The 12,245-nt window shown below is 54.6% G+C and overlaps 1 protein-coding gene across 6 annotated transcripts in view; it reads left to right on the forward strand.

Annotated features, from left to right (window-relative positions):
• The window catches only part of AGPAT3 (1-acylglycerol-3-phosphate O-acyltransferase 3), an 80,840-nt gene that overhangs the window by 40,874 nt on the left and 27,721 nt on the right, over positions 1–12,245 (forward strand). The window contains exon 1 of one of the 6 annotated variants that reach the window (XM_090272104.1): positions 1,954–2,360. The exons of the other annotated variants lie outside the window; for them this stretch is intronic. The gene's annotated coding sequence lies outside the window, so the exon portion shown is untranslated. Of the gene's footprint in view, positions 1–1,953; positions 2,361–12,245 lie in introns of those variants that run through there. 6 annotated transcript variants of the gene reach the window in all.

Below are 12,245 nucleotides of genomic sequence, written 5' to 3' on the forward strand. Positions count from 1 at the left end.
ACGTGGCTGTGCCGAGCGTGCTGTTCTGGAAGTGTAAATGGGCACATGAGGCAGCACATGTGGCAAGCTAGGGACCCCGAGCCCAGCCCACCAGCCTCTTCCTTGTCCCCCTCATCCTGTCAGAGAAAGAGCCATCTCCTGGGAAGTGCTAATAACACTTTTCCATGGGTGACTGTCCGTCCTTTGGTCTCAGTGGCCTTGAAGGTCCTTGTGTTGGCCAGTTCATGGCAGCCCAAAGCAACTCACTGGCCACATCCTCATCGGAGAGACGAGGGGAGGGCTGGGCACACGGTGGGCAGAAAAGCCACCTGGGCACCTCCCTCCTGGGCCCTCAACTTTCGGGTCTTTCCCTGCCTCCCACTCCACTCAGGGCTCTAGTCCCCGCTCCCGCCTGGGGAGGTTGGAGGTCTGGGTTCTGCCCAGCTCCCTCCTCCTCTTCTCGTAAGAGGCTGGTGTTCTGCCACCTAAAAAATACATTGTGTTTCATCTGATTATCTTCTTGCTCGCACTGTGATTTAGTCCACCTAGGATTTTATATACCTTTTCCCTGATTGCTGTGTGTCTCTGTCTGTGTATCATCTGAATAGATGTAGACTGTGAGGTCAGATAAACATGTCAGCTGTCATTGAGGCTGTTTCTGAGTTCTGGCTACTCTGAACACTGCTGGAGAACGCACAATGCCTGCAGTTTCACCGCACTTACAGTTTCCTGGTTTTGTTTTCCTGATTTGGGATAACTTCCAAGAGATTTTGAAGATCAGCCCCGACTGGTGTGGCTCAGTGGGTTGGGCATCGTCCCACAAAGGGGAAAGGTCACCGGTTTGATTCCCAGTCAGGGCACACGCCTGGGTTGCTGGTAGGTCCCCGTCAGGGTGCGTTCAAGAGGCAACCGATCGATGTTTCTCCCCCTCTCTTTCTCCCTGCCTTCCCCTCTCTCTAAAAATAAATAAATAAAATCTTTTAAAAATTAAAAAAAAAAAAAAAAGATGTCGAAGACCAGAGTGACAGCTTGCTGGAGGGTTAGGCACGCTCCTGCCTAAGAGGCGGGAATCCCCAGGCTACAGTGTTCATGTGCCAATCACTTGGCCTGACGGTTTGATAGAAATTTTAGTAGTGATTTCAGTTACAATGATTAGGAACAAAGCAAGCTGGGTCATATGAATTTTAAGAATCATGATAATGGTTCACACAGATCTCACATCTGAAACTAGGTTTTGTTTAAAAGCTGCTTTCCGGGCAGGAGTTTCTTGGGATGAGTTTCACGCTGGTGGGGCCCGCGACTGGGAGCTGTCAGAGTGCCGCTCCTGCAGAGTCCGCGCTGCCTGCTGACAGTCACAATGGGCTCAAATCGGTGTGTGGCCTGCGCTCCTTCCTGCCGTACTGTGATTTTGCGTCTTTAAGGACCACCAGACCGTTCTGGCAGGTGCGTCCGTGCTGTGTGCCCCCGTCTTCCTCTCCATCACCCACCTCTGGACCGTGTCTGCCTTCGGAGGCTGCCCACCGGTCCTCACACACGGTCGTGAAAAAAACAAAACAAAACAGTGTGTTCACTTTATCTGAACTTACTGAGGGCCGGCGAACCCGGACACAAGTCCTTGGGGCGCTTTGTAGGCCGACCCCCATAGGCTGAGCCCTCATCCTTTAGTCCACCCTTAACAGGTGAGCCCCCCACCTTCACGTAGAAGCATTGCCCCAGGACCCCTGTGGCCAGTCATACCTGTGCATGGCCATCCCAGCGGCCTGTGTAAGCGCCACAGAGTAACTGCAAGCCCAGCAGATAGCGTCTGGAAGTTTCTGACTCCCCTTCAAAGCATTTGAGACTTGGCCCCTGGCCTTCCTGGGCTCACACCTCGGGCTGTTTACTTGTGTTTGGTTTGCATAGTAACCCGGTTCCCCTGTGTCCCAGTGTGGATTGGAAGGACATTGTATCAGCTGGTCCCTGTGAGCTCCTGCCTCACTGCCACAGCGTCTCATTTACCCAAGGAGTCAAAGCAAAGAGCCTTTCGCACGGGAGCTTTATTTTTGTTGCTTACTTATTTATTTGGGTATTTAAAGCTGTGGAAGGGCAGATTGGGTGAGGAGTGGAATACAAAACCACCAGCCTCCAGGTGTGGGAAGTCACTTCTGCAGGTGCAGACGTCTTGTGTCCAAGGAGGGGTCCCAGTTGCATGGGGCCCGGCCCTTGGTTGTGTCCCCCAGAACAGTGTGGACGTGAGCAGGACCGGAGAATGCTTCTCTAGGGCAGGCTCGGGCTGTGGACTCTGTCTCTCCTGCTTCTTCCTGGGACCAGAGGAGGAAGCTCAAGGGACTCGTAACCTTTCCGAAGGCCACGGGAACGCACCAGGAGCTCCGGTCAAAGCGGTCAGTGGAATTCCCTGGGCGTAAGAATGAGATGTGAGGTGGGCCACTCACTGTCAAGAGCAAGGAGCCCAGTCAGGCCTCAGGGGCCCGGGGGAGGGGGTTGTTAAGGGAGTGCATTTGGCAACTTTTCTTCTTCTTGAAGGTCCAGCAGTTACGTGTTGCTGGCGTCTGAGGGTTCTCTCCGCTCCTAATGCTAAGCTCAATCTGGATAAACAGGCTGGTGAGGTGGTGTGTTCCCAGTGGGTGGCATCTCATTAACCTACTGAAAGCGGTAGGGCTGTGTAAGGGGGAGCCTGGGACAGACGGGTTTAGCAAGTGCAGAAAGCCGGCAGAAAGCAGAGTAGAAACTCCCACAGCGCTGCTCCTCCTGAAAATTCAGTGCCTCGTCCCTGCCGTTCTGCGGGCTAGGCAGGACCCATTTTCTTGAGGTCCAGGACGTCAGGAATTGACACAGTGCCTTTGGGAAAACTGGGAGAGAGGGCGATGAACAGGAGTTAACAGGAGTCTGAGGGGTGGAGCAGTGGGGACAAACTCCAGGAAGCCCTGGCCCCTGGGGGTGTTGGGACCAGGATAAGATGCAAATCGTTATCATTCCAGAGAGGTCAAGGCTGAGCCAATGCACCCGGGGCTATTAAATACCCCGAGGGCAGCATCGGTCAAACTTGGTGTTCGGTCCTGGGTTGGCGAGATATTTGGTGATCCTGTGCAGAATTTATTTGGAGTTGGTGGTAGTGGTACCAAGAGATCAGGGCTACTGTGATCACTAAATGAATAATTCATGTCTAGTACCTGTCACTTAGCTCGACCTTGGCGTGGCCTGTCTGACGTCTCACCTGTATGTCTGGTGTGGTCTCCCTGGCCTTCCACTTGCTTGGCTGGGTGTGGCCTCCCCGATCTGTCACCATTGTGTCATGCTGTGGCTCCTGTGGCCTTTCTTAGTTTCCGTGTTGACTGTCCTTTCAGACTTCAGCGTTAACTCAGGCCATCAGCATCCGCTTCGGGGATATTCCCAGGTGAGGTCTACCCTGGGGGGCCAGGACCTGGAGATGAGGCTGGCAGAAAGGGGATCCCACTTTCTGTGGTGTGTGTGTGGGGGGGTGCTGTTCACACCTGGACTGAAGGTGAGCAAAGAGAACCAGTCGGGGAAAGGAGGCGGCCAACAGAGGGAACGGGAGGGGCCCAGGAGCTGGGCGCTCAGGTCCGGCAGCAGGAGTGGACAAGGCCGTCCCGTGTCTGTACCTGCCCCTCCCCTGGAGGCACGTAGAAGGGATTGCATGTTTGTCTGGAAACTGGAGAGTCACCACTTGCAGTGGAGCTCCTGCAGGCGCCACTGTGGAACCTGTGATCCCTGGTGGCCCCTGCAGACCCAGTAGGTGGCCCACAGGGCAAAGCTTTTTCTCCCTGCCTGCTCAAGCACCTCCTCCCTCCTGCCCTCTCCTGGTCTCGAGCTTCAGGTCCCCAGATACTGTGGAAGCAGCACCTGGCCGCCTCCGGGCCCAACAGCCGACAAAGGGGTCCTTCGGTGGCCAAGGGGGTGTCAGTGGGATAGGAAAGAGTTTCTTTTTAAAAAGTACATGATAACGCAACTGCATCTTTATCACTCACATGTACTCATGTCTGATGGTCGCCGTAATCATACTAGTTACAAAGGAATAATTGATTACACCTTGAGTTCTCTCAATTGTGTAAGAAAAAGAATGTGGAAATTTCATGAGAAACTTAAAGAGTCTAAAGAAAAGTTGTAAGTGTTTAGAATGTGCCTTTAATGTTGCTGCTCTGAGGAAACCACCAGGAAATTCTCTCTACACACTCCTGCTGTTCTCTTTTCATCGTTAGTATAAGTCAATAATTTTTAGGCCCAGGGAAGTAATCTAGGGATAAAATGCTCCTCTGACATTGTGTGTGTGTGTGTTTGTAATACGTTCACGTTAGCTTTGTTCTGTTAACCTCCAGTAAGAGACTGAAATGAAACTGAATAGGAGTCAAGAGGCAGGAGGGACATCGCTCCCATGGGGCTCTCAGAGGACGAGGAGACCCTCACAGTGACGGGTCTGCACACACCAACCAGACGCGCGCACTCAGATCCCCATGGGGAGTTCCTACTCAGCAGAAACACAATTGGAGGAGGCTGTTGGCAAAATTCCTGTGCTAACCTTTATTTCAAAATAAATAAAACCAAGATTCTAAACATTCTAGGTTTTCTGTGTTTTACACAAATTTTGTAAAGAACATAGTAAAAAGCAAGGACTATCTCAACACTCTTTACCATTAATAGAACCAAAAACAGGCTTGAGGTTTAGTTTTGGATCTGCTCCAGCCAAGAGAGGAACCTCTCACGTGGGCAGAGTGGTTATTCCCACTGTAAACTGAGGCTCAGCTCAGAAGTGGGGGCAGGTACTAGGACTGGGGTCCAGTTGGTGCCCAAGGCTGTGCTGTGCACCCTCTGTCCAGGGTGATCTCGGTGGCCACCTGCAGTGTCACCGGGAGAAAAAGGATTCCTGTGACACACTGAGGCATGGAGCAACTCGGGCGTAGCCTGACTGTTCCTGGTCCTCCATGCCCCGCACTCCAGGGAACTCTGTGCACGGCCCCCTGTCAGTGCTCCCCAGGGGCCCAGAGTCCAGGGGAGAACAGTGGAGAAGAGAAACCAGCATGATAGCAGGTGCCACAGGCTGGGTGCTGATGACAGGCCCGGCAGAGACCCCACAGGTGCTGTCTGGAGGCTGCGGACTCAGAGGGGTCTGCTGGTCTGGGCTGTGCAGGAGCCCTGCAGCCTGCCCACCCATGCACCTGCTGAAGGGGTGGCCTGGCCTCCACCCTGCGAACTTGGCAGGAGGCTGGGGATGAGGACAGGATGTAGGGAGTGTCTCAAGGCCTGCAGTTGGGACGGTGGCCGCTGGGGGTCTGGCAGTGGCAGCTGGGGGTGGGCCATGACCCAATTGCCATTCTAGACCAGTCTCTCTGACTGCTTTGCGGAGGAGGGGGGCTGGCACCCTGAAGTCCTGGGGGTGCCGGCAAACTGGGAGCCTTTCCAGAGGAAGGCAGAGCCACCCTGGGCCCCAGAGGGTCCTCACAAGTACCTTTCTAAATGAGAACTGGCCTCAGGGCAAAGGTCGAGCCCAGGTGCTGCCATTCAAGTCAGGGGCACCTGCCACCCTTCGTGGGGACCTGAGAGAGAGAGAGACCCCTCGGCTCAGCGATGGGCTTCACAACCTCGGGGGCCAGCATCCCTGAGGCTCAGACTCATCGAGGGCCATCCCCAGCCCCTGCCCCAGGTTCTTTAGGCTGTGTCTGTCAACTGGGATGGTGGTTGTACAGACATAGGTTCCCCGAGCAGCTTTCTGGGAGAGGAAGGTTTTCTTTTTCACTGTTTACTAGAAAGGCAGAGGTCTGATGCCTGGCAGGGAGGACGGCCTGTTTCTCAGGCTCTCAGATGGCGAGGACCATCCTCATGTCCCAGGGGAGCATGCACAGCTAGCTATTTAGGAGCTGGTCCTCCCAGGTCAGCAGTTCCCCGGCTGCTATGGGGATTAAGGAGGTGGAAATCCTCAGACAGCAAGATGCTGCTCAGGGCAAAGCCCCTTCCTGGGGGACTGGGTGGAGGAGTGACGACCTGCTTGCCATCCTGATGACTTCTTGGGCTATATAGGCCAGAAGGTCAGTCACAGGTGGGTACCTCTAAAAGGACCTTCAATCACTGTCCAGAGGCCCCAGGCCTAGCGGTCCAGGTCACGCTGCAGGCCCCGTGTGGAGCGCAGGGGCAGGGGCAGACTTTTCCCACTGCGGTGCCCTCCCACTGGGCAGGACACAGGAGCCCAGAGGCTGGAGGGGGCCTTGGCCAGGCAGGCGGGAATGGCAGGGCCATCACCTGTTTGGGAGCGGGTCTTCTGTGTCATGTGCAAAAGGGAGATGCACAAAGCAGTGAATTTCCTATCACCCCAGTCCAGCGTGATAACCCTGCAGGAAAGGGCATTGGCCAGAGGACCCTCGAGATGCTGTCACAATGAATCTCTCTCTTCCCATTCCTCGTGTGTCTGTTGGGGCCCTTCTGCAGAGGGAGCAGGTTTCAGGGGTGGCACTTTGTCCCTGTGTCACTTTGTCACTTCTCAGTGCCTTCATGTCGATTCAGACTCTCAGGCTGGGGAGACGTGAGAGGGAACAGACCTGCGCTGTCGCTCTTCACTCGTCCAGTCTATTTAGCTCTGTTTTCCAGGGGATAAGAGGTGGGACTCTTCCCAGAGTTCTCCACAGGGCAGGGACCAGAGCGGTCATTCCCCAGGTCTGGAGTTGGACCTGGGTATTGCATGTGACCTCTGGGGGAAGCTCAGCAGCCCTGCTCTGAGCGCGGGAACTGCTCACCTGGGGCATTGCCCCAAAGAGCTGGCATCTGTCTATCCCTTGGAGGCCTCTTGGGTTTTTCTGGCCCAAGACCAACCCTGGAGTCCACCTCATTGGCTTTCCACACATGTGCTATAGGGTTGTTGTGCTCTTGGGGTTTCTATTGGCTTCTGGGTCCAAGGTCCAGGGTCAGGTGCTGGGGCGGGGCCCTCTGACCTGCAGCCTGTGTGAGCCCCATGATGCCACCTGCTTATAGTGGCTCCCGATGAAAGCTGCTTATTGGATTAGTGGGTGCCCAGCACCCCCGCAGGGGCCGAGGAGAGGCCCTGCTTTACGTGCTGCTTTGGGGTCCTGTTTTCATTTGAGTTGGCCTCAGACTTGCAGGGTGCTGCTGGTCCGGAGGCAGCACCCCAGAAGTATGTGTTCCCCTCTTCCTGCTGAGCAGACGCTCTTAGCAGCCAAGGCCCATCCAGTGTGGGTAGTGTGGGCCTGGTCATAATCCCTCTCCTTATCCTCCGGCCAAAGGTGACACCGCCAGGCTCCCACTCACCAACCCTCAGAAGCACACGGGACAGGGGCCACGAAGATGCTGGTCAGCTACTCGGCCTGCCTGTTCTCGGGCGTATGTGCCACCCTGGTGGCTGTGGCTTTGGCTTATTACTTGTACTGGTAAGCGTGGCAGGTGCCTGGGTCTGGGCCGTCCTGGGGGAGGGGCTTCCAGTGCTGTGGTTTGTCCTCTTCCGTCCCTGCAGGTCCACAGGCTCTCTCCGTCTCCGGGATGGGGACTTCAGGGCAGGTGGGGGAAGCCAGTTACTTCCAGAGCACAGCTCGTGTGGTTCCCACCTCATGAGGGTCCCTGGGGGATTATCCTGGCCTTCAGTGAATGCTTTTTTAAGAACATTCCTGAAGAAGGTCAGTGTGTGCTGGGTGCGTGTGAGAGGGAAACCCCCGCACCGAGCACTCCCCACTGCTCTTGCCTCTCAGCTCACGTCTGCCCACGGGGAGCCACTGGGGGCTGCGACCCACACGGGGTGTGTTGGTTGAACAGGAAACAGGTAGCTTCCACCCAAGGGCTGTTACCCGGTTGTACCCATAGGTGGTAAGATGGCTCATGGGGCGTCACCGGTGACCCTTTGCAGCAGTCGTGACCAGAGTGCACACCAGCTCTTGCTGTGAGCTTGGGCAGGGGCACTGGCAGGGTGTCATGGGCCACTCTGGCCTGGGGGGGCCGGAAGCTCAGTTCCAGCTAGCCCCTCATGGGGTTGTGATGGGAAACGGGGCATGGATGCTCTGGGCCCCCGGCTTCTGTCTGTGAAATGGGATCTCGACTCCGTCTCTGCATGTGACAGCCTTTGTTCATGGGCAGATACTGATGGCACTGCAGGGCTGGTGACCACCTGATGGTGGCCATTGTCAGGGTGGCCGCAGGGAAACCCCAACCCCAAGTCCTGGGTAACTTTATTGGCTAGATCTGGAGAGCGGGTAGTTTCCTGTGGAGAGGCAGCAGCTTGCCGGAGGTTCTGTCCCGGCTCATTTTTGTTTCCTTCTTTGCACTTGGTTGGGGTGGGAATTCTACCCTCCGACCTGGAGGCTCTCTCTTCTCTAGATCCGATTAAGGCTTCTCCCGTTTTTGGTGATGGGAAGGGTGCTGCAGGCGGCAAGGGTGTCAGCGGGCAGGACTTGCCTGCTAGCTCCAGGCCCCTGCTGCCCCCCTGCACCCTGCAGGCCTCGGGGTCCCCTTCTTCCTGTACTCTGTGGTCATTTACTTCTTAGGATGAGGTTACTCCCCAGAGGTATTTGCATCATAGATCTTATGTTAAAATGATCCAGTATCCAAAGTGAATTACACAGAACCCAAAGGTAAGCAGGTAAATGTGGGATTTAGGGGAAGAATTAGTCCAGGCGAGGGGAGACGTGACCCTTGTTAAAGGGGGCCTTGGCCCCTGTGAGTGTGAGGTTGGGCAGTGACTGGTACGGAAGCCCCCAGGTCCCCATAGCGGAAGCGGCCCTTCGTCATAAACTTCAGGGCACCCCTTCTAGCTCTCATCTTAGCCACTAAAGAATCCTTGAGCCACAGATGGGGGGAGACCCTGTTCAAAGAACATTCTCAAAGCTCGTTCTGATTTGACTGGAGGAGCCAGACAGCCCCTGCCACCCCTCCTGAGTCCCTGTCCTCCTTCCTCATGCTCAGAATGGGAGGGAATATCCAGGTCTTAGTTCTCTGGGGCTGCAGAGCTGTCTCCTTCCCCGTTAGGACTGGACTTCTGCGCTGCCTTTTCAGCTGCCATACTCACCAGTAACCGGTGTCCCAGCTGGCACGGCAGGGTGGTCGCTGATCCTATCCCTCCCCCGCCCCGCCCCCCTCCCCCCACTGTGACTGGCGCTGACCCGCCGCTCTCTGCACAAGCTCAGCTCAGTTCCATGTTCCTGGTACCAGGAGGAGTCCCATTCTGTTGAAGGTGCTGCCACAACTTTGTAAACTTGTAAGCAATTCATGGAAAGGTTCGTGGTCTCCACTGGAGAGTTTGGCTTCCATTACTGGGGACAATGCAGAGAGTCCTTGGCTGGGGGGTGGGGGGCAGCTTTCCTAGGTGGGTTCCCAGATGACTGCAGCTGTGGCTTGGTCACCCGCTGATAGTACAGCATCCAGTGGCTGTGTTCTGTCCGTGTCTCTGCAGCAAGGACTCTCCTCCTCGTGCCTCCTGTGAACCCACCACTAGGAAGGGGCGGGGGGTGCAGAGTGACTCTCTGAGGGGAAGTCTGACCAAGCTGCAAGGTCACGGGAGGTGCCACATGGAGCCTCTGACCAGCCAGTGAGGCGTGTGGGGACTCAGCCCTCCCCTGGAGGTCCCTGCAGCTGCCACGTCTTGGCACAGTGGCCAGGGACAGAGCCATGCTTTTCTCAGTGAGCCTGGCTTCAAGTCTGGTGTTAGATTCCAGGGCCACCTATGACATGTAAGAAAATGTTGGTTCAAACTCCCAGCCATGCATCCAACATCCCTTGCAGGTCACCTTCCTTTTTATTCAGCAGTGTCGCCATCTACTGCTTTCCGATGTGGCACTGTGACAAGACTCATTGTGAAATGCACACTGGGCTGTGTTATCAAAGTGTGCTTCTTCATGTCATTGAGCAACATCAAGGTCAGCGTAACCTGCCCACCCACGTGCTGCCTGGCATGACCCCAGAGCCCGGTCATACCCACCATGGCTGCCCCGTCTTGCTGCCGAGCAGTGGGGTGGCACAGAGGACGCCCCGAGCAGGAAGGTATTATTATTATCTTAGCTCTGTCAGTAGGCCCGTTATTGGAGTATTTGGCACAATTTAGAAAAATCAGTCTAGCAGGAGTGAGGCAGGTATGCAGGAAGGAGGAAAGCCCCACTGAGAGAGAGGCGTGACTTTGGGGCATTTTCCACGGGGGCTGGACAGAGCGCAGGGCGTGCCGGGCAGGTGGCCGTGAGCGGTCCTCCTGGGTTACGACTTTCCAACAGCACTGCCAAGTGTAAGAGGGAGAACTCGGAGTTTGTATGCCGATTAGAAGGAATTAAACATTGAAATCAATTTAAAAAAATTTAATGTTCCAGAAGTATTCCTAAACCGGTGGCATTTTTTAGATTAAAGCTGCTTTGTGTTTTTGAACAGTGACTGGATGGTGGGACTCGTGTGCTGGTCCCAGGCATCGCTGGGCCTTGGAATGCCTGTGCCGACCGTTTCACTGAATCCGCTTCCGGAGCCAGCGAGTTCTAAGTTTTTCATTTCATTTAATCTAAGGAATCCCTAAAATTAGGGCAACAGATAATCCACCTCCTAGTGCGGAGCCAGTGTGCCTGCCTTGGCAGTGTCCCGGGGCCTTTGGACACCCCCTCTCCGGCCTCCCGCCTCCCCTTCTCCCCTGCAAGCAGGCCCTGCAGAGCTTTCCCAGGGGAGTGTCACTTCTATGAATTCGTCACATTGCTAGGTGACAGAACGCTTGCCTAACAGAGAGAGCCATTTTTTCAGAAGATATACCTGTGGAGAGAGGGCAGTTGGTGCCGGTGGCCATCCTGCATGACAGGCCACTCCAGAGCCGCTGACACAGGACAGGCACTGCCACCGCGCGCGGGCCTGGGGGCCGGCCTGCTGGCCTGGGCTCAGAAACGGCTCACTTTGGAGCGTTGGTGCTGAGGTAGTCTCATCCTTCTTGGCTAGTAATGACCCCTTAGAGCCATTTTTAATGTCAAGGATGCCTTTTAAAGAATTAAATTAATAATTAATTAATTTTTATTTTAAGAAGTTTGGCATTATTTAGTTTTATTTTATTTATTTAAAAATATTTAATTTATTTTTAGAAAGAGGGGAAGGGAGAGAGAAAGAGAGGGAGAGAAACATGAATGTATGGTTGCCTCTCGCACACCCCCAACGGGGAACCCGGCCCGCAACCCAGGCATGTGTCCTGACTGGGAATCAAACCAGCGACACTTTGGTTCACAGGCTGGTACTCAATCCACTGAGCTACACCAGCCAGGGCTGAAATAGCATTTTATAATTATGTAAGTAATCATCATTTCATGCCAAAAAAAAAAAAAAAACTTAAATGAAAAGCAGAAAAGTATCCCAAGAAGTTCATATTATTTCATTAGCAGAAATTTCCCCCATGACATTTTGGTTAGTCTGTCCCTGGCCTGTGTGTGATTTGCCATGACGTGTGTCCCTCTGCCAGCCAGCAGTGCGATGTACGTGCCAGTACTGTCACTGAGTTCTCTGCACAGCTTGGTTCTGAGGGACAAGCGCGCCTAGAGGCGGGCTCGCTGCCTTTACCAGGCTTGCCTCTGGTATCCTCCATAACGACCTGACTGTTCCCCAAGCTCCTCAGGATTCCTTAACGTTGCTCCTCGGGCTGAACGATGTGGCTGGAGCACATTGGACCCAGTTGCCAGGCAGAGGGGCACCTCCTGAGGGCAGTCACTTCACTTCATTTTTCTCAGCTGATGGCAAACGTGAATTCGCCCTTTCTTTGTCAATCTAGATCTCAAGGGATTTGAGGGCCCTTGAGACATCTTCAGAGTTATGAAGTCATACACCAGGTGCCATTCAGTTGAGCTCACAGTCCAAGCCAGAAATTTCCAGAACCCATGGGCTTGTGCAGTCTCTGCTAGTCTAGTTCGATCTAGAGGGCCATGTTGGTGAATGGGTGGGCTTTTGGGGACAGAGACATTGAGGCTCAGGCTGGTGACCTGGCCCCCGGGAAGCAGATTCTGTGATGGGCAGCACCACGGCTGTTGGAATGGGACGTGGACATCTGTGTCTCCAGGGTGACCTCAGCCAGGTCCTTCACAGAAATAGAAAGGAAGCTGTGTGAGGGGGTGCAGGTACCGTGTGCCCCTGGTAAAGCCAGCACTGCCGTTCACAGTCCCTGTGGCGTCCGAGAGGGTCTTGCATTGTGAATTTGTTGAATGCATATTGGTGGACTGTTCATTCACCACAATTTCTCAAAGTGCCAGGCATCAGGTGACAAGGATAGGGAGGCCGTGAAAGTTGTCTCTGAAGTGCAGGGTCACACTTTGCAGTTC

The sequence above is a fragment of the Furipterus horrens genome, unplaced genomic scaffold (assembly GCF_987537825.1).
Source record: "Furipterus horrens unplaced genomic scaffold, mFurHor1.1.pri manual_scaffold_1, whole genome shotgun sequence".
Lineage (NCBI taxonomy): Eukaryota > Metazoa > Chordata > Mammalia > Chiroptera > Furipteridae > Furipterus > Furipterus horrens.